The sequence below is a fragment of the Malaclemys terrapin genome, chromosome 23, assembly GCF_027887155.1.
Source record: "Malaclemys terrapin pileata isolate rMalTer1 chromosome 23, rMalTer1.hap1, whole genome shotgun sequence".
Classification (NCBI taxonomy): domain Eukaryota; kingdom Metazoa; phylum Chordata; order Testudines; family Emydidae; genus Malaclemys; species Malaclemys terrapin.
This window is the reverse complement of record NC_071527.1, coordinates 11,166,437-11,189,689: the sequence shown is the minus strand read 5'-3', so window position 1 is coordinate 11,189,689 and position 23,253 is coordinate 11,166,437.

The window sequence follows — 23,253 nt, the reverse complement described above, 5'->3', positions numbered from 1 at the left end:
TGCTGGAGAACCACAGACATGGCGCATGGTTTTACCAGCCACTCTGAGACCTGGCAAACTTGTACCAGCATTGGGTAATTAGGGCTTTGCATTTAGCTGCTTTTCTGGCCACAGGCTTAGAGCAGTGTTGTAAAATATGCAGTCCTGGGGGGTAAGCCAGACTCTTATTCAATAGAAGGCCAAAGGAGAGAGATAGGAAAGACAAGAAATAAGGTAGGGGAGGAAAAGGACACACAGGGCGGGGGTGAAGGTGACAGTCCCAGGTGGTATTTGGGATTCAGCTGGACCCAGGGGAGGTGGCGCTCTGGTCTGAGTCCCTCCTTGGCCCGGCAGTGAGGACATCTCTCGAGTTCAGGACAACGAAGGCTCAGTGATGTGATGGTGGATCCCAGGGTCCCAGGAGCCAGTGTAGGTGACAGCCATGATGGTGAAAGTTACTCCTTCCCCTTCTTTCTGTCAGCCCTTGTCCCCCTGCGATACCTCTCCTATCAGCCGGCAGCATCGCGGGAGCCTCTTTTTCCCCACAGTCTCCCCACAGAAAGGGAGTGATGGGCAGAATAGTCCGCCCCCTCATTATTCTGTCCGCCAATTAGTCCTAGTTTTGAACCCACCAATTTTGATCCATTTTGATCCAGTCCTGCCATTGTTCGTCTTTACCGGGCATGATTGTAACACAGACCTTGAGTGGTACCCCGAGGACTTCTCGTTTGGACTAATTCAGTCTGTCTCGCTCCCTTCTGCACCTTTTCCCATCGGCCTTTGTTGTTACAGGAGGTTTTGACACTTTATGAACTTTCATTCCCTTTTCAGAGTTGAGCTCACACTGAGAGTAAATGCGCAGGCCCAGCTATCACATCACTGCCTGCACTCCGCTTCAAGGCTGCTCTGTAACTCCGGAGCCACACAGCCAATCAATTCCAAAATGTCAGGGAATGTTCTAGGCATCAGTGGGTGGGACCATATGGATTTTGGTACAAATTGGAAAGCCAGATTCCAAGGAAAAACCGGGCCCTCCCAGACCGCCTGGAGTTTCTCGGGCACCCGGGCCGCTGCGTCTCAGAGGCAGCAGGTTTATCTGCTGCTCGGGGAGATCAGGGCATTTTGATATGGCCACCAAAAAAAAAAAAAAAAAATGGTTTGATGCTTCCAAATTGAAATTTTGCAAAATTTCCATTTTGCAAAAGAATTAGAAATGGTAACTCAATGTTCTGATTTGGAACAAAACCAAATTTCGAAATGTCAGGATTTCCCGGGGAACAAGAAATTCTGTTTTCTGCTTAGCTCGTGTCCAGGTTTGTTAAATCAAGACTCCTCTATTACGCAGACGTGGACAGTCCTCAGTGAATCTGAGCTATCCCTCCACTCAGTGAATCTGAGGTAGATCTTGTTGGTAGAGCAGTGAAATAATGGATTTATTGGTCACTGGGAATTCCAAAAAATGGAGGGAAGAATTCATTTTAGGTTGAACCGAACACAGAATTTTCTTAAATTTTCACTGAATTGAAAGTAAAACAAATTTCATTTTGGGTTGAACAAAACATTTGGGGCATTTTTGTTACTTTTTTGTTTTTTAAATAAAATTAAAGGCAATTTTGAAACAAATTTCTAAAAGTTTTGTTAGAAAATGTCAACAAGAAACATTTTGATTTTCTTTCTTTTTTTCTCAATTGAAACCAGTCAGCAAAATGGACAGGAATTGGCACAATGTTTTGGTGTTGTCAAAGCTGCGCTTTTTGCCAAGAAAAGAGGTTTGCGCCCAGCTCTGATAGTTAACCTCCCTTGTACAGATGGGGAGGCACAGAGCAATGTGACTTGCCCAAGGTCACCCCGCGTGTCAGTGGCACAGCCAGAAATAGAATGCAGCTCTCTAGCTCCCAGGCCTGTGCTCTCACCATAAGACCATGCTTCCTGAAGACACACTGTTTTCTGATGCACTCCAAACCAAGGAGGCTGGAGAGGTTTTGTGACAGGTTGGACCCCCCTTTCGAGGTGCCACCAGATGTGCTGGGGTCCCACTGAGCCCACCTGTCCCAGTAGCCTGGGTTTCCCTTACTCTGTGTTGCTGTGACAGGCTCTCAAGCCCCTTTGCAGCACACACACAGGTAGGGACACACCCAGCTGTAGAATCACACAGAACCTGTGATCAGCTCTTTGTGAGAGGACTCAGCTAGGGGATTGCCCAGCACTCCTGTGCACACACCCTCTGGAGCGTAACCCCAAAATTATATTGTTTCGCACCATATAGAGATGTATATACCATAAGCTCATGAAAATCACCCCTCCCTCGGTGTGGAGGGAGTTGTGCACAGCTCCTCCCCTTCCCCTCTCTCCCCGCCCCAGTTATGAGTTGCGCAAACTGGGTTTTGGTATAAACAAGAAATACGTTTATTAACTACTAAAGGTAAGTGATTATAAGGGATAGCAAACAGAACAAAGCAGATTACTGAGTAAATAAAACAAAACATGCAAACTAAGATTAATTCACTAAAGAAACAGGTTACAAATCGAATTTCTCACCCTAAATGTGGTTTTAGGCAGGCTGCAGAGTTTCTGCGCTTAGCGTTCCAGTTATTTCTCTTCACAGGCTAGACCCCTGTCTCAGCATGGACTCAGCCCTGGCCTTTCCCCAGCTTCGTTCCTTTGCTTCTTCGGGTGCTTTCAGCAGTCTTCCTTGGGAGGGGAGGCGATTGAGAAGAGCCTTGATTGACTCACTTCCGAGCCTTACGTAGGATTTATATAAGGCGGGAATCCTTTGTTTCCGGTGGAAAAATACCAGCAGTGTCCCAGGTGGTACTTGGTACCAGGTGACATCATCAGATGACCCTGCTGTGTCAAAGTAGCATCCCAGGAAGCTTCTCAGGAAGGTGGGAGATTAGCATCTTCAAAGTTCTATTGTCCTTCTTAAATGGCCCATTCAGGCTGATTGCCTGCTGTCTGGTGGGCGTTCCCCCAAGTACACACACCCAGTTGTGATTGTTACATAGTCAATATTCCTAACTTCGGATACAGAAATGATACATGTGTACAAATTGGATAATCACATTCAGCAAATCATAACCTTTCCAATGATACCTCACATGACCCATCTTGCATAAAATATATCTGTCATGCCATATTCGTATCATAACAATATCTCTATGAAGAATATGGGGTGTAGCATCACATGTTTAAATCCATTTGCCAGACGGAAAAGGACGTTTGAGGAAGAGAAAATGTTTCTATGCAAATTTGTGGCCAAACTGCTGCTACCCACAGCCCCTCGGTAACTGGGATTCATCTGCTCCTAAGCCTCTACTAGAACATCCCCCTCCTGTTAGCAGTATAGGGCTGATGACCCACAACAGGTTAGTTCAAATTCCATTCCATGAAGAGCAGTGGGGACACATCCCCACCCCAGCCAGCTCATTTTGTTATTCACCTGCTTGTCAGAGAGGATCCTAAGCCTCAGGCTAGAAATAACAGCAATGAGCTCTGAGCCACTGACTGTGTCTACCAGCACCAGAGTCCCTGCTGATCTTCTAATCACAAGCTGGCATTTCACACCTGGCTCTCTCACGGCTCCCGTGGGGCTGCCAGATCAAATCACTCCCATGCAGCAATGAACATTGAGCACCATGAACTGAAGCCTGGAGGACACACACAGCTGGCCCTTCTGCCTGGCTCTTCCCAGCTCCTAGATATCTTGGTAACACTGCACCCATTGGTGCTACAGGGAGTCTGGTGCCCAGGGGGGAGGGAGGGGAATGCCCAGATGCCAGTCTGCTGTCTGTCTGCAGCACAGGAGCTGAACTGCGGCTCTCCGGTCTCATCGCCATTAGTATAATTTGTCTTGTGGATCTCAACCAAGATCAGGGCCCCATTGTGCCGGGCGCTGTACAGATACATTCTGAAGGACAGTCCCTGCCCTGAAGCTCACAGTCCAACTAGACAAAGGGCAGGCCGGGGAACAGAGGCCTGGAAAGGGGAAGTGTTGGATAGGGGCTGTTGTGCACAATGGAGCTGCGATAAGGCACCATCTCTGTTGAGAGCAGTGGCAATGGAGGGGTTAAATCCAGGGAGGACTGAGGTGCCAGCGCCTGGCTCTCTGCATGGCAGACATTCACCTTGCTGCTTGGCAGTGGAGCAGAGGATGCCTGCAGGCTGGTGCCCTGTGGGAGGACAGCTCAGAGATTAGCTGAGAGATGGAGGATGGCCCTGGATGGTTGCCCCTGGCTGGAGCCATGAGCCGTGCTGCTCCCAAACATGAGCACTGAGCTGGGGACAAGGGCTACTCCAGAGAGCCCCAGGGTCCAGATGCTCTGGCCAGGCCCTGTCCCATGGCTGGAGACTGGAGAGTCAGGAGAAGGGGCAGGCCACAGTGTGAACAACTAAGCAGTTATAACTGCTGGCACCAGCCCCTCACCATGGGGCTCTGCCCCTCCCTGCAACCTCCCGCCCCCGCCTGAAAGACATCGCCAACCCCTCCAGAGCCCCCACGCCATTGGGCTCTGCCCCTCCCCGCAGCCCACCTGCAGGGCACCATCCACCCCTTCAGAGCCCCCAGGGGCTCTTCCCCCCACTTCCCCAGCATTCCTCCTGCAGGGCACCACCAACCCTGTCAGTGCCCCGAGACTACGGGGCTCTGCCCCTCCCAGCATCACCACCTGCAGGGCACCACCAACCCTGCCAGTGTCCCCAGGCTATGGGGCTATGCCCATCCCAGCATCACCACCTGCAGGGCACCACCAACCCTGCCAGTGTCCCCAGGCTATGGGGCTCTGCCCCTCCCAGCATCACCACCTGCAGGGCACCACCAGCTTCTGCCCTGTGGAGATTCCCATCTGAATAGACAAAGTGTGGGAGGGGAAACTGAGGCACGGAGTGGAGAACTGGCTTGCTGACAAGCACCAGCAGGGAGTGGCAGTCCCAGCTCCCTGACCACTAGCCCAGGCTGTCTGGGTCACTCGCCAGTGCTGCTGGGAAATGACTGAATAGTCTCCCTGGGGGGAGCAGGTTATCCCTCTGCCCTGTCAGCTTCATAGAATCATAGAATCATAGAATATCAGAGTTGGAAGGGACCTCAAGAGGTCATCTAGTCCAACCCCCTGCTCAAAGCAGGACCAATTCCCAGCTAAATCATCCCAGCCAGGCCTTAAAAACCTCCAAGGAAGGAGATTCCACCAACTCCCTAGGTAACGCATTCCAGTGTTTCACCACCCTCCTAGTGAAATAGTTTTTCCTGATATCCAACCTGGACCTCCCGCACTGCAACTTGAGACCATTGCTCCTTGTTCTGTCATCTGCCACCACTGAGAACAGCCGAGCTCCATCCTCTTTGGAACCCCCTTCAGGTAGTTGAAGGCTGCTATCAAATCCCCCCTCATTCTTCTCTTCTGGAGACTAAACAATCCCAGTTCCCTCAGCCTCTCCTCATAAGTCATGTGCTCCAGACCCCTAATCATTTTTGTTGCCCTCCGCTGGACTCTTTCCAATTTTTCCACATCCTTTTTGTAGTGTGGGGCCCAAAACTGGACACAGTATTCCAGATGAGGCCTCACCAATGTCGAATAAAGGGGAACGATCACGTTCCTCGATCTGCTGGCAATGCTCCTACTTATACAGCCCAAAATGCCGTTAGCCTTCTTGGCAACAAGAGCACACTGTTGACTCATAGCCAGCTTCTCATCCACTGTGACCCCTAGGTCGTTTTCTGCAGAACTGCTACCTAGCCATTCGGTCCCTAGTCTGTAGCAGTGCATGGGATTCTTCCGTCCTAAGTGCAGGACTCTGCACTTGTCCTTGTTGAACCTCATCAGGTTTTTTTCGGCCCAATCCTCTAATTTGTCTAGGTCCCTCTGTATCCGATCCCTACCCTCTAGTGTATCTACCACGCCTCCTAGTTTAGTGTCATCTGCAAACTTGCTGAGAGTGCAGTCCACACCATCCTCCAGATCATTAATAAAGATATTAAACAAAACCAACCCCAGGACCGACCCTTGGGGCACTCCGCTTGAAACCGGCTGCCAACTAGACATGGAGCCATTGATCACTACCCGTTGAGCCCGACAATCTAGCCAGCTTTCTATCCACCTTACAGTCCATTCATCCAGCCCATACTTCTTTAACTTGGCGGCAAGAATACTGTGGGAGACCGTATCAAAAGCTTTGCTAAAGTCAAGGAATAACACATCCACTGCTTTCCCCTCATCCACAGAGCCAGTTATCTCATCATAGAAGGCAATTAGGTTAGTCAGGCACGACTTCCCCTTGGTGAATCCATGCTGACTGTTCCTGATCACTTTCCTCCCCTCTAAATGTTTCATAATTGATTCCTTGAGGACCTGCTCCATGATTTTTCCAGGGACTGAGGTGAGGCTGACTGGCCTGTAGTTCCCCGGATCCTCCTTCTTCCCTTTTTTAAAGATGGGCACTACATTAGCCTTTTTCCAGTCATCCGGGACCTCCCCCAATCGCCATGAGTTTTCAAAAATAATGGCTAATGGCTCTGCAATCTCACCCGCCAACTCCTTTAGCACCCTCGGATGCAGCGCATCCGGCCCCATGGACTTGTGCACGTCCAGTTTTTCTAAATAGTCCCGAACCACTTCTTTCTCCACAGAGGGCTGGTCACCTTCTCCCCATGCTGTACTGCCCAGTGCAGCAATCTGGGAGCTGACCTTGTGCGTGAAGACAGAGGCAAAAAAAGCATTGAGTACATTAGCATTTTCCACATCCTCGGTCACTAGGTTGCCTCCCTCATTCAGTAAGGGGCCCACACTTTCCTTGACTTTCTTCTTGTTGCTAACATACCTGAAGAAACCCTTCTTGTTACTCTTAACATCTCTTGCTAGCTGCAACTCCAAGTGTGATTTGGCCTTCCTGATTTCACTCCTGCATGCCTGAGCAATATTTTTATACTCCTCCCTGGTCATTTGTCCAATCTTCCACTTCTTGTAAGCTTCTTTTTTGCATTTAAGATCAGCAAGGATTTCACTGTTTAGCCAAGCTGGTCGCCTGCCATATTTACTATTCTTTCTACACATCGGGATGGTTTGTTCCTGCAACCGCAATAAGGATTCTTTAAAATACAGCTTCTGAGTGTTCATCTCCTTTGTTCTGTCTCTGCGCTGCTATTGTCACTGGGCTGAAGCTCAGTGCAGGGAAATGGTTGCAAAAGCTCCCCAGGGGCGGGGGGTATTAACATGTTACAGAGTTCTCCCCGCTCCCCGCTTGGGATTTCACAATACCTGCACTGCCCAGGACATCATTTTGTTCTGTCTGTGCAGCTCCCAGAACCACGGGGTCCTGGCCATGGCTGGGGCTCCTGGGTGCTACCATAATACCACTAATAAATAAGATAGAGAGCCTAACACAGTGGGGTCCTGGTCCTAGCCCATGACTGGGACACGAAGGCATTACCGTAATACCCCTACTAAACAAGGTACATAACCGGGCCCCTAGGTGCTCTCGCTATATAGATAATAACACTGGCAAGGTAGAACTCTCCCGGCTCTCACAGCCCAGGGCCTACAGCAGGGGTGGGCAAACTACGGCCCGTGGGCCGGATCCGGCCCCTCAGAGCTTTGGATCCGGCCTGCGGGATTGCCCCCTGTGGCGCCGCGGGCCCCGCGCTGCTCTGCAGAAGCGGCTGGCACCACATCCCTGCGGCCCCCAGGCAGGGGGGCAGAGGGCTCCGTGTGTTGCCCATGCCTCCAGGTACCGCCCCCCACAGCTCCCATTGGCCAGGAATGGGGAACTGCAGCCAATGGGAGCTTCGGGGGAGGTACCTGGCGGCGCGGCAAGGGCAGCACACATGGAGCCCTCCACCCCCATCCCCCAGGGGCCGCAGCGCTTCTTGGAGTGGCGCGGGGCTGGGGACAAGGCAGGCGTGCAGGGAGCCTGCCCTGGCCCTGGTGCGCACCGCTGCCATCCCGAAGCTGCTTTAGGTAAGCGGCGCCAGTCCAGGCCGGAGCCTGAACCCCTCCTGCACCCCCCCAATTTTCTGTTCTAAGCCCCCTGTCTGCACCTCGCACCCCTCCTGCACTCCAACTCCCTGCCCTAAGCCCCCTGCGTGCACCTCGCACCCCTCCTGCACCCCAACTCCCTGCCCTAAGCCCCCTGCCTGCACCTCGCACCTTTCCTGCACTCCAACTCCCTGCCCTGAGCCCCCTCCTGCACTCCGCACCCCTCCTGCACCCCAACCCTCTTCCCTGAGCCCCCTCAAACACCCCACATCCCTGCTCTGCCCCAATCCCTTGCCCTGAGCCCCTTCCTGCACACCGCCCCCCCTCCCATACCCCACACTCCCTCATGCACCCCAACCCCGTGCCCGGACCCTGCATACAATTTCCCCACCCAGATGTGGCCCTCGGCCCAAAAAGGTTGCCCATCCCTGGCCTACAGCTTGAACTATAATGGAATCTTCCTCCGCTCTCAGCAGTATGGGGGCTCTGACGCACAGTCGGGTAGTTTTCAGAGTAGCAGCCGTGTTAGTCTATATCCGCAAAAAGAACAGGAGTACTTGTGGCACCTTAGAGACTAACACATTTACTTGAGCATAAGGTTTCATGGGCTAAAGCCCACTTCATCGGACGCATGCAGTGGATGCATGCAGTTGGGTAGTTGTGTCTCCATCCAGCAGAGGCGACACCCGTGTCGCTGCCCGGTGAGAGCTCCAATCAGCCTGTCCTTTGGCAGTTTGGAGAACAATGACACAGCCTGGGCAGAGACACAATTACCGTGGTTATTATGGGCTGAGCAGGCTGACGGGGCCCTGCTGCGTCAGCCGTGAATGAGGGGATGAGATAATGGGTCCCCCCCTCCCTCCCCGGATGGCTTTGTTCCTGCTTTGAGGGGCTAATCACATCCTGGCTGCCAGCAGCTCCTGGGAAAACAAAGGACAGAGCCCTGGGCTTGCAGATAAAGGCGCTTATTAAAGTGTGTTTTGTTGCCTAGGCCTCTGCAGAGCGAGGGGAGTGGCGGGGGGGCAGGAGGAGAGGGGCATGGGGAGAGAATAGGGCACACACACACACAAAACCACAGAGACACCCCACACCCAGCAAGCGTGTGATCTGGTAGCTGGGGTTGAACTCCCTGGCTGAAGAAGGGTTATTGACCCCTAGATCAGAGGGGGTGGGAGACTGGGGTCTCTGTGCAGAGCTAGTGGAGGGGGAGTGAGAGGCAGGCTCAGTTCCGGCCCTTGTCCATGTGCTGCATCAGCTCCAGCAGGGGGTGGCAGCAGCAGTGTTCTCCAAGGAGGGCAGCATGGGAGGGGTATGAAGTGCCTTTCTGAGCCCCCAACCCTGCTCCCCAGAGCACAGCACCCCCTAGTGCTGGAGCATTCAGGGCAGCACTCCCTGCCAAGGAAGAGCGCCCCTATTGAGCCCTCCCCCCACAGCACAGAACCTCCGAGCACTACGTTGGGTCAGCCGGGGCAGCACTGATTGCCAGGAGACAGCACCACTGTGTTCTCCTGGCAGGTCACCCATCCATGTACTGACCAGGCCCAACCCTGCTTGGTTTGTGGATCCCGTCCAAACCCCAGTGCAGGGTGTGACTGGAGAGACGAAGCAGCCATTGTAGGACAGTATGGTGCCCGCACCCCGCATGCCAGTGCGGGGGGTGGGGGTGGGCACAGAGAAACTGATGTTCAAATGGCCAGGACCATCCCACCCTAAACTGAGTGGGGCTGGCCCCACACGTTCCTCACATTTGCAGCCTGAGCAGCTTTTACCCCTCCACCACCCTGGGAATGATGCCCGCAGCCCCAAGGGGCTCCCAGCAGCCCTGCCCACAGGTTCAGTCATGGTGAGATTTCTGAGCAGGCAGTAAAAGCCCAGAGCACCAGGACTCTGTGCCTGGCATAGCCAGTCTCAAGGTGTTAGAAAAGGGAGTGCTCAGTGCCGTTACCATCAGAACCCAATTACCCTCCCGTCTGGCCTTCCAGATGCATCTGGTGGGGAGCATGGAGCCATCAGCTGGCAAGGGGCAGGGCAGGGGAGAGGGGGGGCAGCAGCATTGAACTAATGTGAAGCAAACAGGCTAGTGTGTGTGTATATACATGTGCGTATGGTAGTGGGTAAATGTGAGTTGGGGGGATGTGGCCATGTGTGGTCCTGTGTGTATGTGTTAAAGTGTGCATTGGGGGTAGGTGCTCATGCACCACTGTCCTCCAAGGCATGGGACCAGCACTGGTCCACCATGTGTCACAAGCCCTGAGGAGCTAGTAGAGATGGAGGATTTCAGCTCTGGACTCAGTGTTGGGTAAACTACCATGTGAAGCCTAAAGTGATGGACATGTGTGCACACAGGGTTAAACCAAATCCATTCTCACTTCTGTGTGTAGCCAAGATCTCAGAGTGACTCTGCCATAGAATCATAGAACATCAGGGTTGGAAGGGACCTCAGGAGGTTTTAGTCCAACCCCCTGCTCAAAGCAGGACCAATCCCCAGAGAGATTTTTGCCCCAGAGTCCCTAACTGGCCCCCTCAAAGATTGAGCTCACAACGTTTAGCAGGCCAATGCTCAAACCACTGAGCTATCCCACCCCCTGTGGGGGAAGGGGCTTGGGTTCTGGGACACTCATGCTGTTTGTGGTCGTAGGTCTTTTTGCGTGGAATAGCCATGAGACCCAGCAAATACGTTCCACACCAACCACCACCTCCTCCCCAAGAAGCTGCATCATTCCAAGACAAGCCCTCCAGGGTCTGGCCTATACTGGGAAATGCCTGAGACTCTGCCTCCTCCCGGTCCTGAGCCGCAGAGCCAATTACACTGAGATGGCCGGGAGAAAATCACAGTAATGAGGGGATAATGGGGAGCGAAAATGAAGGAAAATTTGTCATCTTCTCACTTAGGGCCGGATCCTGCAGCAAGCTGAGCGCTTCCCTGCAGCTGTCGAGCGACCCCTGCAGCCCATGGAGCACCCACAGAGTCGGTGCCTATGCCGTGGGGCTGAGCCCCCCCCTTGCCCAGGGATGGAAAATGCAGAACTCACAACATCCTTCCCATGCATTTGCTGCTGGTGGCTTCCTAGAGTCTGTTACAGGCTTTCCCTTCACCCTCCCACTTCCCTGGTTCTTGTCACGCAGACACCAAGCAGCAAAAGACGAGAAATCCGAAGTGCAGACAATGTGATGTTTATTGGGATTAGTTTCCAAGCAAGCGTGTTCTGAAGCCCTTCACACCAGTCAGGCTTATCTCTATACGACGATAGAGTCTGTTCCCCAGTGTTCCCTTCCCAGCTCTGATGCCACAGAGCGTTTACCCCGTGTCCCCCTTCCCAGCTCCATAGCCGCAGTTTACCCCGCGTCCCCGTTCCCAGCTCTGACGCTGAAGAGCCTTTACTCCACATCCCCGTTCCCAGCTCCGATGCTGCAGAGCGTTTACCCCGAGTCCCCATTCCCAGCTGACACCGCAGAGCCTTGCCTGTGCCTTATTCCCTGTTCCCCACCCTTAGCAAACATGATTCCAATTTCCCTCCCACTTTCTGTTTGACCCCAGTTTATATAGTAATATTCTCAGCTATACCTTAGCCAATCATTTGACTGAAATTTAACTAACCAATCCTAACATATTGTAACATAATTCTCTAACCAATTATATCCCACTACCCTAATTAACTTACACCTAGCAAAATTAATTCTACAGCAGACAGATTAACAATAGAAAAGTGGGGGCCATAAAGATAAAAAAATACAGAAATGAGAGTTTCACAACCGCACCCATTGATAAGTGATTTCTTGCCAGACAGGATGTTGTCAAACTAAGTTTTCTTTAACCAGCTTAAGATCTGTTTCTTTATCTGGTGGGGATGGGCACTATCAGGACAGGATCGTCTTCCTAACAGCCCAATAGCACCTTATTTCAATGTGACTGGTTTGGGATGTGAGGATGTGACCGTAGGCTTCCCAGTTTATGTCTGCCCCTGCTGCTTACCCACACCCCTTAGCTAAGAACAAGGCCTCAGACTATCCTAGTGAGAGAAGGCCCAGACACAGGGGGACTGTGATTTTGATTCTTTGTTTTTATACCCCTGTAACTAGCTAAGTGATAAAAATACACCTAAGTTCTTAAAGTCCAGGCCTTTACAGGCAGGCCTGAGTATCTATATTCTAACAGAGTCCAAGGCCAAAGGGGCCACTGTGATCTAGGCTGACCTCCTGCCTAAGGCAGCCCAGGTGACTGCCCTGAATTCCCTCCTCTCTGAACCAGAGCAGATCTGTGAGAAAAACAGCCAATCCGGAGTCCAAACCTCCCCCCAGCCCCTTGGGGAGTTGCTCCATTGGTTAATTACTGTCCCTGCGACAAAACTGCACCTCATTTCCGGGCTGAATTTGTCGAGCTTCAGCTTCCAGCTGTTGAATCATGCTAAGCCTTTGTCTGCAGGATTGAAGAGCGGCTGTTACCAAAGGGCAGCTCCTCCAGCAGATACTTCTGTGGGGGCTGGTTAGAGACTGTGACCAGCTCACCCTTGTCCCTCAAGAGCCCTTGGCACCATTAGGGCTCTTGTTAGCTCATAATTGAGGATACGGTTTCATTACAGAGTCACGGATCCTGTGACCTTAAGAGACCTCCGTGAGCTCAGCCTCAGCACAGAGAGGCAAAGGGATGTCCCCCCAGCAGCAGAACTGGGACTGGACCCCAGGTCTCTGATCTCCCAGCTCAGGGCCCTGGCCACTCGACTGCTGCAGCCGGCAGGGTTGATGGATTGATCCTAGAGATCAGCTGCACCAGACCTCTCCCATCTCTCCTTTATTTCCCTCTAGCCAGCTCTGCCAGGGGCCTTCGGGTGCCCTAGCCTAGTGCCACTGCCTGGCATCGCGCAGACCCCACAGCGTGGCTGGGTGCTGTTTAATTAAAACCCACTTGTCGTTTTTCACCCCTTTGTCTCCCAGCAACGATCACCCCCCTGCCTGGTGCTGATGGGCCAGAGTCCGGGCTCAGCGCAGCCAACACCTGGCAGCAGGTGGAACACACACAAACCTCCTGTCTCAGTGGGGAGATTCGGTTACACGGCAGCTGCTTCCTCCTGAGATCTCAAAGCCCCTTTGCCAGTTTGAATATAAGAACATAAGAATGGTCATACTGGGTGATACCAAAGGTCCATCTAACCCATTATCCTGTCTTCTGCAGTGGCCAATGCCAGGTGCCCCAGAGGGAATGAACAGAACAGGTAGTCATCAAGTGATCCATCTCCTATTGCCCATTCCCAGCTAATAGCCATTGATGTATGTATCCTCCATGAACTTATCTAGTTCTTTTTTGAACCCTGTGATAGTCTTGGCCTTCACAACATCCTCTGGCAAGGAGTTCCACAGGTTGACTGTGTGTTGTGTGAAAAAATACTTCCTTTTGTTTGTTTTAAACCTGCTGCCTATTTGGGGCTTTCAATTGCAGCCGCTCCACTTGCCAGTGCTCCCAAAGCAGCTCTCGTACCTGCTGTGGGTGACACTGTTAGAGGGCTTTCCCTTCACCCCCCTCCCCTGATTCTTGTCACACAGACCGAAAGCAGAAGACCAGAAGTCCGAAGTGCAGACAATGCAATGTTTATCGGGGTTAGTTCTAAGCAAACATATCCATAGCTCTACACACCGGCAGAGTCTGTTCCCCAGTGTTCCGTTCCCATCTCTGACCCCACAGAGCCTTCACCCCGTGTCCCCCTTCCCAGTTCTGATGCTGCAGAACCTTGCCTATGTTGTCCCCATTCCCCATTCCCCTCTTCTCCTTCTTAGCAGGCCCAAATATACCTGCAATGCAGGCCCACAGTCGTACCCCATGGGAGGGGCAAGGAGTGAGGTAGTGCTACCGTCAGGGACAGGCATTTCTTTGGTCTTTTAGTATTTTATACCTTCCCCCCCAAAACTCCTTTGCCCTCTCTTTGCCCTTTGCCCCTCCCCCTGGTTGCTTGACCTTGCCTTGAGATAGGGGTGGAGGCAATCTTAAAGTGTGCTCTCGAGTAACACTTCAACCGCTCTTGTCTGTTCCCATTGTACTAACAAACCCAGCTGACTAGGCAGAACCAACATCACAGCGTCTTGTCCCTTGTTTACACATTTTTGTATAAGATATAAGAGTATCAAAAAGTCAAACCTAAAATTCTATCCCAGGCAAACAAACAGACCTCTATGCTAACACTCCACCCCAATTTTTCTTTTCTTCTGGGACCCTCCTGCCCAGATATCCCGGGGAAAGCATAGGACAGATGGTGGCACATTTCCTGATAGGGCCAGGTATCAAGATGGAATGTGTCGATGCTCCATTTGCCCCACTGTCCCCTATGCAGTATGGTGCCCTGCACCTTCCCTCGCATGGGCATACTGCACGCATATTCCAGTGAGTGTGTCAGACTCCCCGTAGTAATGGGCCCAAGAAGATTGGGTCCGGGTTATCCGTTACACTTCGGTGGAGGACCGTTCACATTGCTTAAATCTGACAATTAGTGGTTGTACCTGGTGGGTCTGTGCCCCCTTTAACCACCGCAGTATACATTGCAGGATTAGTCTACTTAACAATAGGGAAATAGCCATAATGATCCACAGTAATATTAGGAGCCCTGATCATTGTAATATAGGCCAACATCTGGGCCACCACCAAAAATGCTGCTTCTGTTCTTTTGACAAGGTTAAGATCTTGTAACACCATTCTGGAGACTCTATTTTAAATGTGTCCAGTTGTTGGCAGTCACATCGAGCTGCTCCTGCAGGTTTTGCAGGTTTTCGTCCATATCAAGATACTAGACCCCACTCTCCTCCCAGCACTGGGGATAGAACCCAGGAATCCTGAGCACATGCACTTCCTGTGATTTGTGGCATCCTGTCAGTGCGGAGGGTTTCCATGGGCAGGGAGCGGTGCAGCCCTTTGGGTCGGGGTTGGAGAGAGACGGAGCCACTAGGCATCATTATTATTCAATGGAGTTGCCTGGTCCCTGCTCCGCATGCACTGAGGGATGAACCCCCCTTCCTCACCCGCTTCAATACAGCCCCCGGGGCTTTCCCTTGCCACTGAGCCCGCGGGGCAGGACACGAACCAAGAGGGTGATTCTGCAGGGGCTGCAACCTCCATCAACACTCCCGGGATGGCTGGGAGCGGGTAACAGCACCATTGAGCTCAGTGGGGGGCAGGTATGGATAGATAGATATGGGGGTTTAATGGGGATGGATAGATAGATATGGGGGGTGTATGGGGATGGATAAATAGATATGGGGGTTTAATGGGGATGGATAGATAGATATGGGGGGTGTATGGGGATGGATAAATAGATATGGGGGTTTAATGAGGATGGATAGATAGATACGGGGGGTGTATAGGGATGGATAGATAGATATGGGGGCGTATGGGGATGGATAGATTGATACGGGGGTTTAATGGGGATCGATAGATAGATACAGGGGTGTATGGGGATGGATAGATAGTTACGGGGGGTGTATGAGGATGGATAGATAGATACAGGGGGTTAATGGGGATGGATAGATGGACGATGGGCTATTTCGTGACGTTAAGACTCCTGCAGAAAAAGGTTCAGCCTGTGTGGTGGGGTAAGGAGGGTCAGAGCAGGGCTGTCTCTGCAGTGTCCCTGTGAGCTGGTTTCAAGCACCCTCTTCAAGCCTCCTTTGTGCTTGTTCCTGTGAAGCTCTTGAGAGGCTCTGGCCTGTTCCCTGCAGCCTCTCCACCGCCGCCTGCCAGCCCCACCCCCAGGCAGCCCTGTCCATGCTCCAGCCCCAGTTTGCTGAGCTCAGCCGGCTGGGGCTGGGGGCCAGAGCTGCCCCGGGCTCTGCGGCCTGTGGGTCCTTCCCCAGCCATGTGACGTGGGGGCAGCAGGTGTTTGGTGACCCTGATCCAGGCTGTGCCCCTGGGACCAGCCCTCCTGTATCTCACACCCTTATTGCAGGGTATGGGGCAGAAACACGGGGCCAGATCCCCAGTGGGTGTACGTCAGCTGTGGTGCCATGGGAGTCCATGGGGCCAGATCCCCTGGGGGTGTAAGTCAGTATCACTCCATGGATGGCAGGGAGCAGATTTACCCCAGCGGGGCTCTGGCTGTGACTCTAGCACACGGGGAGCAGCCTCCTGCACCCCAACTGCCTGCCCAAACCCGGAGCCTCCTCCGGCACCCCAAACCCCTCATCCCCGGCCCCTCCACAGAGCCTGCACCCCCAGCTGGAGCCCTCACCCCCTCCTGCACCCCAACCCCCTGCCCCGGACCAGAGTCCCCTCCTACACCCTGAACCCCTCTGCCCCACCCCCAGCCTGGATCCCCCTTCTGCACCTCAAACCCCTCATCACAGGCCCCAGCCCAGAGCTCCTTCCCACACCCTGAACCCCTCTGCCCCACCCCCAGCCTGGATCCCCCTTCTGCACCTCAAACCCCTCATCACAGGCCCCAGCCCAGAGCCCCTTCCCACACCCTGAACCCCTCTGACCCACCCCCCACCCCCCACCCCCAGCCTTGAGCCCCCTCCTGCACCCCAAATGCCTCATCCCTGGCCCCACCCCAGAGCCTGCACCCCCAGCTGGAGCCCTCACCCCTTCCTGGACCCCAACCACCTGCCCCAGCCCGGAACCCCCTCCTGCATCCAGAGCCCCTCATTTCTGGCCCCACCCCGGAGCCCACACCCCCAGTTAGAGCCCTCACCCCCTCCCGCACCCGAACCCTCTGTCCCAGCCCAGTGAAAGTGAGTAAGGTTGGGGGAGAGCGAGTAACCGAGAGAGGGGGGAATGTAGTGAGCAGGGGTAGGGCTCGGTGAAGGGGCGTGACAGGGGGCGTGGCCTCCGTGAAGGGGCGGGGCTAGGGTGTTCAGTTTTGTAAGGTTAGAAAGTTAACAACCCTGGGAGACGCTGAATGACCCAACTGTCCCAGACCTGGGAAAGTAAGTCCACGCAGGTGGGCAACAGGAGAGACTTAGGCCTGGTCTACACTAGGCGTTTATGTCGAAGTTAGCGCCGTTACATCGAATTAACCCTGCACCCGTCCACACCGCGAAGGTATTTAGTTCGATATAGAGGTCTCTTTAATTCGACTTCCGTACTCCTCCCCGACGAGGGGAGTAGCGCTAAATTCGACATGGCCATGTCGAATTAGGCTAGGTGTGGATGGAAATCGACGCTAATAGCTCCGGGAGCTATCCCACAGTGCACCACTCTGTTGACGCTCTGGACAGCAGTACGAGCTCGGATGCTCTGAACAGCCACACAGGAAAAGCCCCGGGAAAATTTGAATTTGAATTCCTTTTCCTGTCTGGCCAGTTTGAATCTCATTTCCTGTCTGGACATTGTGGCGAGCTCAGCAGCACTGGCAATGATGCAGAGCTCTCCAGCAGTGATGGCCGTGCAATCTCAGAATAGAAAGAGGGCCCCAGCATGGACTGATCGGGAAGTCTTGGATCTCATCGCTGTGTGGGGTGATGAGTCCGTGCTTTCCGAGCTGCGCTCCAAGAAACGGAATGCAAAGATCTACGAGAAGATCTCTAAAGACATGTCAGAGAGAGGATACAGCCGGGATGCAACGCAGTGCCGCGTGAAAATCAAGGAGCTGAGACAAGGCTACCAGAAGACCAAAGAGGCAAACGGACGCTCCGGATCCCATCCCCAGACATCCCGTTTCTACGAGGCACTGCATTCCATCCTCGGTGCGGCCGCCACCACTACCCCACCAGTGACCGTGGACTCTGAGGATGGGATATTGTCCACGGCCGGATCCTCGGACATGTTAGCGGACGGGGAAGATGAGGAAGGAGAAGAGGTGGACGAGGCAGTCGACAGCACTCACAACGCTGGTTTCCCCGACAGCCAGGATCTCTTCATCACCCTTACAGAGATCCCCTACCAACCGTCCCCAGCCGTTACCCCGGACACAGAATCTGGGGAAGGATCAGCCAGTAAGTGTTGTAAACATCTAAACATTTATTTTTAACAGAACAGGAATATTAACAATTAAAAAAATGGGTTTCTCATGATTAGTTTGCCCTAGGCGCTTAACGGTTCAGTCATGGGCAGTGCAACTATTGAAAAAAAAATCTAGCAATGTCCAGTTTTGCATGATTGTCCTGCCCAAGCCGCTCTACTGTTTAGTCACTGCTACAGCAGCTAGAGTAAAATGCGGTCTATATGTCCGGGGATGGAGCAGAAATCCTCCTGTGACATCTCGAGGAAGCTCTCCTGGAGGTAATTGGAAATCCGTTGCATTAGGTTCCTGGGGAGAGCGGCCTTATTGGGTCCTCCGTAGTACGACACGTTGCCGCGCCACGAGACAAGCAAGTACTCGGGAATCATTGCTCTGCACAGCAGGGCGGCATACGGCCCTGGTCTTTGGAGGCTTTCCCGGAGCATTCTCTCTTTCTCGCTGTCAGAGATCCTCATGAGGGTGATGTCGCTCATGGTGACCTGCTTTGAATGAGGTAGGGGAATGTTAGTGTTGGGACTGCTTTACCGTTCCTTTACAGAACTGTAACCGCTGGTTTGCAGCCACGCGGTGGAGGCGGCAGAGGGGCAGCCGAAAGGGATCGTTCCCGGGGACAGCCGCGAGGGTGTGGGACAGGAGCAGAGTTCCTGCTTGCCGGATTGCTGGCAGCAGGGACCGACATTGATTTCAATGTGAAATGAGGCCATTGCTAATATTAAAGTTTTAAGCTGCCACGAGTCTACGGCTTACCATGTCTGCCTGCAACAGAAATTCCGTTGTCCTGACATGGTTCTCAAATGTGCTGTGCAAGACCCCAGGCACTGAATGCGAAGGCCGAGAATTCGACCTTGTGCTGAGTGCGCATGTGATAGGTGCTGTGCATGGTCTTGTTCACAGAGAAAGACTATGTTCTTTGTTCACAACTACATTTATCTTTCTGAGGAATTCACTCCCTTTTTCCCATTCCCACAGCCCCATCTGCGACTGTCTCACAACCTAGCCTGGCATCACACTCCCAGAGGCTAGCGAGGATTAGGCATAGGAAGAAGAGGACACGGGAGGACATGTTCTCAGAGCTTATGGCCTGCTCTCGAGCCCAGGCAGCACAGCAGACCCAGTGGCGGGAGAACTTGTCCCAAATGCAGCAAGCAAACATGGATCGGGAGGAGAGGTGGCGGCAGGAAGACCAGCAGGCGACTCAAACCCTGCTTGGACTACTGAGGGAGCAAACGGACACGCTCCGGTGCCTTGTGGATGTTCTGCAGGAACGGAGGCAGGAGGACAGAGCCCCACTGCAGTCCATCTCTAACCGCCCTCCCCCGCCACCAAGTCCCATACCCCCCTCACCCAAAGTGCACAGAAGGAGAGGCGGCAGAGTCCACGCAAACTCTCACTCCACCCCTGCAGAGAGCTCTAGTAGCAGAAGGCTCTCATTCCCCAAAATTTGAGAAGTTCTTTCCTTCCCGCCTGACACAAGCCCCCGTCCAAGTTTCACCTCCCAGTTCCATGTGTAGTTGATAATAAAAAATATGTTTCTGTTAACTAATGTTTCCATCATGTTCTTTTGGAGGAGGGGGGGAAAGGGGGATGGTAATTGGACAGGACAGTCACCTTTGGCAGGGTACATAGGCGGGGGCAGGTACAGCAGCAGGGCACATACACAGTGCAGTGACTAGTTGCCCTGGTCAGTCTGGGAGGTGGTTTTCATGTTCTGTAGTGGGGGGTGGGTTGCTCTGTGACTTTGTGGCAGGGGAGGGCAGTTACAGATCTTAAGCGGCGGTCCTTATGCAGGATCACAGAGCCACACAGCAGGAGATCTGTAACCGTCCTCCCCCTGCCACAAAGTCACATAGCCCCCCCATACACACAGTCCCGATCAGGAGGGGTGACAGGCTCCGTTGAAAGAACCAGCCCACCACAGCGGAGCCTGTCAATCCTTGAGTTTAGAAGCTTTCTTTGCGTCACTACACTACACCCGCTCCGCACCACAATCCGCGTCCCAGTTTTAAAAAATTCCCGCGAAAACAGTAGTAAAGAAAACGGTGTTCATTAACAAAGTAGAACTGATTTTATTTTGAAACGTGTGTTGGAAGGGGGGGAGAAGGGGGTATGTAACTGGAGAGGATAGTCAACATTAACTGGGTAAAGAAACGGGGGCAGGTTCGGCTTCTCTGTACACAAACTTTACAGTCACAGGTTACCCTGCTCACTCAGGAACCTAGCTTTCAAAGCCTCCCGGATGCACAGCGCGTCCCGCTGGTCTCTTCTAATCGCCCGGCTGTCTGGCTGTGCGTAATCAGAAGCCAGGCTATTTTCCTCAACCTCCCACCCCGCCATAAAGGGCTCCCCCTTGCTCTCACAGAGATTGTGGAGCACACAGCAAGCTGCTATAACAATGGGGATATTGGTTTCGCTGAGATCACAGCGAGTCAGCAAGCTTCTCCATCTCCCCTTGAGACGGCCAAAAGCACACTCCACCACCATTCTGCACTTGCTCAGCCGGTAGTTGAAGAGTTCTTTTTCACTGTCCAGGGCGCCAGTATAGGGCTTCATGAGCCAGGGCATTAGCGGGTAGGCTGGGTCCCCGAGGATGACTATAGGCATCTCCACATCCCCAACAGTTATTTTGTGGTCCGGGAAGTAAATACCTTGCTGCAGCCGTCTAAACAGACCAGAGTTCCTGAAAACACGAGCGTCATGAACCTTGCCCGGCCATCCGACGTAGATGTTGGTAAAACGTCCCCTGTGGTCCACCAGTGCTTGCAGCACCATGGAAAAGTAGCCCTTTCTGTTAATGTACTGGCTGGCCTGGTGGTCCGGTGCCAGGATAGGGATGTGAGTTCCATCTATGGCCCCACCGCAGTTTGGGAATCCCATCGCTGCGAAGCCATCTATGATCGCCTCCACGTTTCCCAGGGTCACTACCTTTGGCAGCAGTACATCAACGATTGCCTTGGCTACTTGCATCACAACAACCCCCACAGTAGATTTGCCCACCCCAAACTGGTTCGCGACTGACCGGTAGCTGTCTGGCGTTGCAAGCTTCCAGAGGGCTATGGCCACTCGCTTCTGGACAGTCAGGGCTACTCGCATCCGGGTGTCATTGCGCTTCAGGGCAGGGGACAGCAACTCACAAAGTTCCAGGAAAGTTCCCTTCCGCATGCGAAAGTTTCGCAGCCACTGGGATTCATCCCAGACCTGCAGCACTATGTGGTCCCACCACTCAGTGCTTGTTTCCCGTGCCCAGAATCGCCGTTCCACGGCATCAACATGACCCATTGCGACCGTGATGTCCTCGGCGCTGGGTCCCCTGCTTTCTGAGAGGTCTGTGCTACTCTCAGACTTCAGGCCATCACCGCGGTGACGTAGCCTCCTCGCCTGACTTATCTGCATCTGCCTCAGGGAAAGGTGTATGATAAGCTGCGAGGCGTTGAGAGCGGCCACAACTGCAGTGATGGTTGCAGCAGGCTCCATGCTCGCAGTGCTGTGGCGTCCGCGCTGTCACTGACTAGAAAAGTGCGCGAACTGATTTCCCGCCGGCGCTTTCAGGGAGGGAGGGCGGGAGTGATGGACGGATGACGACAGTTACCCAAAAGCACCCTGGACACATTTTTTTTACCCAGAAGGCATTTGCGGCTCCACCCAGAATTCCAATGGGCAGCGGGGACTCCGGGAACTGTGGGATAGCTGCCCACAGTGCACAGCTTCCAATGTCGACGCTTTCCCCGTTAGTGTGGACTCACAAAGTCGAATTACTGTCCTTAGTGTGGACACACACGTTCGACTTTGCAATATCGATTCCAAAAATTCGATTTAAGTAAAATCGAACTACTCTCGTAGTGTAGACAAGGCCTTAGGGCGCAACCTGGACATGAACATGCGCTGCTGCCCTACGGAGGGGAAGGCTGGGCCCATGGGGAGGGCACTTGCTAGGCCTTGGGGGACCCAGGGTCAATTCCCTGCTCTGCAGCAGCCTGCTGGAGTGATTTGGTCAGACTCTGGCCCAGAGCCACCGGAGGAGCTGAGGGGCCCCAGTCCCACGTTTAGGTACCGCTGGGCTATGGGCTATTCTAAGATGGGTCTTGCTCTCGCTCTTTCTCTCTCCGTCTCTCCCACAGAAGTTGTTCCACTTTAATTAATAGTTGAATAATTAAATAAATTGGGCCAGACCACAAGCAAGACTCGCTCTATAGCCCTTAGCCAGGGCACACGCCTGTGAGGTGGTAGATCCCTTTTCAAACTCCTTCCCCACATCAGGCAGAGGGGGGAATTGAATCAGGGGGCACCCCCCATCTGAGCTGAATGCCCTGAGCTAAAGGAGAGCAGGCTCCCCTTCCCCCCACGTGTTCTGTGGGGAGCACGTCAGCCCCTCAGCACACCCTATGGGATTGGCCCCGTGCCCACGAGGCCAGCAGCTGACTGCATAGCTGCTCTGGGTTGGTGGCTCACTAGGAGATAGGCACCCCCAGGAAGTGTCCACACCATGGCGCTATGGAGCCCCACCACCACAACCTAGAATATCAGGGTTAGAAGGGACCTCAGGAGGTCATCTAGTCCAACCCCCTGCTCAAAGCAGGACCAAACAGATTTTTGACCCAGATCCCTAAATGGCCCCCTCAAGGATGGATCTCACAACGCTGGGTTTAGCAGCCCAATGCTCAAACCACTGAGCAATCCCTTCCCCCAAGTATCTGCTGTGTAGATGTGGCCCTGGGCCCTGACCTCCATGAAAGGGGCGGGGCTTAGCACACAGCCTTCTCCTCGGCATTTCCCATTGGCTGGCTCCCGCCTCACTCGCTGGCTCTTGTTACTCCCCTTCTCAGGCACCTCTCTCCCGCATCCATCAAGGGGGCAGCCTGGGCGCCTGACTCAGGCCTCGTGGACGACCTCGTTATTCCAGCGAATGTCTAGGCCCTACAACACACAGCGTCACCACCCTCCAGTGCCTCCATGGAGCTGGGCCTCAGTTCCCCTCTGTACACCGGGGCCAACAGCCCTCCCTCAGCTCCTGTACAGAGCGCAGCCTGTCCCAGCACCACCCAGCGTGCTCTAGGGGGGCAGGTGGCTTCTGAGCTGTGTCAGGGCAGAGCCTGTGCTGGCCCGGCATGAATGCTGCTGGCCCACATGGGCTCTCTGGGGCTGGGCTCCTTTCATGTATGTGCTTCTCTGGGGTCTGTACAGCATCTGGCACAATGGGGTCCCAGCCCTTGACTGGGGCTCCTGGGTGCTACCGTGATACCATTCATAACGTCCCCTCTTGACTTAAAGACCTCAGCTGATGTTACTAAACCCAGACACGGCGTTTTTCCAGAGGCCCAGGTCCTAACTGGCCTAAATCAGATACCTGCATGTACAAATGGGCCAATCCCGAAGGT